General features: G+C 33.0%; 1 pseudogene; it reads right to left on the bottom strand.

Annotated features, from left to right (window-relative positions):
- Positions 1-1141: 1141 nt before the first annotated feature.
- Positions 1142-2625, bottom strand: LOC108763456 (F-box/LRR-repeat protein 4-like; annotated as a pseudogene).
- Between the last annotated feature and the right edge of the window lie 1853 nt (positions 2626-4478).

Genomic DNA, 4478 nt, shown 5'->3' with positions numbered 1-4478 from the left:
CTACAATATTTAATAATTAATTCAGTAATAAGCAAGTTGGCTAAAAGGCACACTAATAGGGATAGTTATCCTAATTGGACTCACAAGTAAACCTACGGAGGTGTCACTCACCGATTTTAATGAAATTTTGCATATTTGTAAAACTGAAAAATATTTGACATGTGTTTTTTTTTATCTGCAACGGTCCACTCTGAGGAGTGAAAACTATCCGTTACCTTAAAGGTAACGGATAGATGTAACATATTAGGTGAAATAAGTTGAAAATTTTAAAAAGTAAAATGTATTTGGAGGTTTTTGGGGTCGCTGAAACTGAATCTTATGTCAAAAGTATGAAATTCAAAATGGCCGATCCAATATGGCGTCCAAATACCTATTTCGTATATGAAATAAAAAAAAGTTAAAAAATTTTAAAAAGTAAAATGGGTTAAGGGGTTTTTAGGGTCGCTGAAACTAAATCTTATGTCAAAAATATGAAATTTGAAGTTTTCTCTACGTGCCACGTGCGATCATGAGTAAACGCGGCGGGCGTACACAAACGTTTTCCGTTTTCACAGACACATACGTACATTGTAGATAGGAGCGGTCTGATGTTTAGGTTTTTTCAACAAAGTTGAAAAAAAATCGTACCCCGAAAGGTGAAAGGCAAGGGGACTCACTGTAAAAAAGCAAGGTAAGGACCTTGTATCAATACATTTTTTGCAAAAATTATAAATTTTAACGTATATAGCTGCCATATTGAGACCGCCATTTTGAATTTTAAATCTTTAATACCATATTTAAAATAATCGATCCAAAAATCGGAAATTTTAATTCTGTGATGACAAGAATTCTTAAAATTTACTCACTTTGATAAAAACTAATAAAAATTTCAATGTATCTGGACGCCATATTGGGTCAGCCATTTTACAGTTTATACTTTTGACATGAGATTCAGTTTCAGTGATCCCAAAAACCTCCTAACACATTTTACTTTTTAAAATTTTCAACTTATTTTACCTTTCTAGGGGTAGTTTTCACCCTTCAGAGTGGACCATTGCAGATAAAAAGATATACGTGTCAAATATTTTTCAAAGTTCTATAAATATGCAGTTTCATTAAAATCAGTGAGTGACACCTCCGTAGATTTACTTGTCAGACATTTTCATGCTGTAATGGTTATGTGCGTGTATTTTTGCTGCCACTGCAGAATCAAGCATTTGGCAATGTTACTATAGCGGAGATTAATCATCTCCAATTTATGACAATTCATGAAAATTGTGTGACATATCTCAGATGTCACACATCTCAGTATGCCCGTTAAATCTAACTTTTTTAAATTTTTACACAATGCTAGTGCTCTTATATCACGTTCAGTCAAACCTTCACAATAGTACAGGGAGACTCTTTCCAAGTGTTGACAGGAGGAAAACACTCTGAAGAAGCTAGCACCAGAACAGTTACTAAAAAAAATAATATTATTATGGCTCTTCAATGGTAAACAGGACAACACAGCTATTTCAAGATACAAGCGAAATATAAAAATTTTCATGAATATGATAATTTGTGTTTGTTTTTAAAAAACTAGGATGACGCATAGATCCATATGAGAACAATAGACTTATTAGTTAGTAAAATCTCAGGTTTGATTTGTCATCCCATAAACAAATGAGGAATACATAAAAAGTGTGGCAGAACATGTATTTTCAAAGAAAGTGTAACACAATACGTACCACCAATCCAAATACACTTCTCGTAAATTTTTGCAGTCAGCAAGGTACTTAATACCTTTTGATGTAAGAATATTGAAGCGTGCAAGTACATTTCTATTATACCGTAACTTTATGCTTTCCAAATCTGGACAGGAATTTCTCAATTCCATTACAATTTTATCAGGATTCAGATTTTCGTCTTCGCCTCCTATATATAAGTGACGCATCCGTGTATTTCTTCGCAGTATCTTGCAAAGAGTTTCGGTAGTTATATATGTCTCGTCAACATTCAAATACTCCAGGTACTTCAGATTTTCGAGATATGAAAATCCGGCATCATTTATCCAGTAACAATAGAATAGACTTAATTCTAAGAAAAATATATATGTATTGATCATACAATTTATTCATGCTTATAATAATCATTTGTATACATACCTTTCAAATATTCTCGAAATTTCAAGTATGGTATTATCGTAGATCTTTAAGTGATTCAATTGTAATTGCGTTAAGAGACTACCATGAGAAACAAGAAATTGTCCAATATCGTCAGAAATATCATTACAGAGTGAAAGATTCAATCGTCGTAAATATTTGCATCTAGGTGCTAAATAATTCAATGCCTGTGTATTAATAATGCAATAATACGGTTCCAAGTTTAAACTTGTATGAAGCAGATGGTCTTGTGCTAAATTATTAAAACGCTTATTTACTTCCCTCACGCGGCATAATGATATTAAGTCTAAGTTTCTTAATATGATTATTATTATTTCATCCTGCAAGATAAAATATAAAATTTATTAAACGAAATAACAGTAAATATTATTATGTGTGATCAGTATAACAAAGACTTCTTAGTATACTTTACAGGAAGCTCAGAAAAACTGCAACTTGATGAATTCTTGGATTTATTCGAAGGAGACAAAAAGTTTACCATTGTACAGTGGCCGCTAAGAAAAATAAATAAACAAATAGAGCTCAAATTACGGTTTTTACAAATATCCCAGGTAGCATAGTTTGTCATTTTGACGTCATATTTTGAGTCTTTATTGATCATTGCTGATATCTTAATGAAGTCAGATTGACGTTCGACTGTCACAAACGATTGATGTCATCGGTGAACGTTATATCTTGGACTATTATACTACCAAATATGCGACTTATGACGTCAATATGACGTCACGGAATGACGTTACGAAAATGAGATCAGCCGTCATGAAATGCCATCATACTGACGTCACGAAATGACGTCGAATAAAACCTATGGTCACTTTTTAGTCACTTGATGTCATTTGTACTAACATGACTTGAATTTGACGCCAAAACGACGAACTTTACTACCTGGGATCTCGATAAAAATAAATTTTATCAAGAAAATATAAGAGAGAAAAATTAAAGAGCGGAAAATTTTACACAGAAAAGGTTCTATAAGTTTTGGTCGAACGAGCAATACTTTTCACGTAAGAAATTATGCAAGATGCGCTTTGCGTAGTGAAATTGCGGAGCGCGTCGACAAGATGCCAAGCGAAATGGAGCGTCGCACGCGCGCACAAAAAATATAACTTTTGAACGAATTATCGTACAGAAATTGGCCGAAACGCGTTGAAAAGCTGAAATATTCAGCTTTTTAATGGGACTGATTTCGTTATTCTACGATAATTTTTAATTCGACAATTCGACAATGGATTAAACAATATGTTACATATGCAATTTTGACATTTTTCATAAAATCAGCTATAAGTCGCTATCGAATTATTAAAAAAAAAAATCGCCTGCAAAATATTATAGTATGTACTTTGTAATTTGATTCCATGAAAGAAAACAATTTTTTTTAATATTTCTTTTTAAAATTCGAGGAATGATGAATTATTGACATTTTCAGTAATTTTCAAAATTCTTGAGTAAACGCAAAACTTGAAATAGTCATAGTGTGCCTTCCAACAAGCGATACAGTGCGACACAGTGATTACGCGGTCATCTTTTATTTAACATTACAAAGAACAAAGATGTAATGATCCATCGTGTCACACCGTGTTAATTTTTGTCGCTTGATGGAAGGCACACATAGCTTTATGAAAAATTACACTAGAATAGTTTTTAAAAAAGCAATTGTCTCGTTGTGAAAATTCGCTATTACATCGCTACAAATAACATTAATACAAACTTACTTTCATTCATCAAAAAAAGAATAAATCTTAATATTGATAATTGTAATACCTTTTGTACATAATGCAATATTCAATGTCTTCTTAAGGTGGATTATATCTTCTTTTTCTTCTTATTATTTGAATGGTTCCAAGGTTGGGAGACAATACGGCCAGATCTCGTCTGAATTGGTTCCCAAAGTTTCTAGAATCTTCTTCTAGTTTCTGGTTTCTTCTACATACCGCGCCACCTGAAACCAATTAGGGTTCCAGTAGAGTCCTAGATTTATCAGAGAGGCGCAACAGGTGTTATGCATTCTGATTCGCTGTTGCAATCTGACTAATTGTGTGACTTGGCAGCCATTTATAGTACTAGTGACATATTTCTATTTCATTTTATCCTATACATTCTATCTTACATTATCCTTCACGTCCATCGACATCTAGAATGGATCGCTGATGGCAATGGTGGGGGTAGAAAGACGATTAGAGTGAGAGGCAGGAATAATAAGATCGTTCTTTCTCTGTTTACTGAAGCCTGATTGGTTGTTGTTAATCCAACAACCAATCAGACTAGTTAGAAACAATAGTAAACAGAGAAAGAACGATCTTATTATTCCTGCCTCTCACTCTAATCGTCTTTCTA

This window comes from Trachymyrmex cornetzi, unplaced genomic scaffold, assembly GCF_001594075.2.
Source record: "Trachymyrmex cornetzi isolate Tcor2-1 unplaced genomic scaffold, Tcor1.1 scaffold361, whole genome shotgun sequence".
Taxonomy (NCBI): Eukaryota; Metazoa; Arthropoda; class Insecta; order Hymenoptera; family Formicidae; genus Trachymyrmex; species Trachymyrmex cornetzi.
The sequence above is the reverse complement of the archived record's forward strand: the minus strand, read 5'-3'. Positions and strand labels throughout refer to the sequence as shown.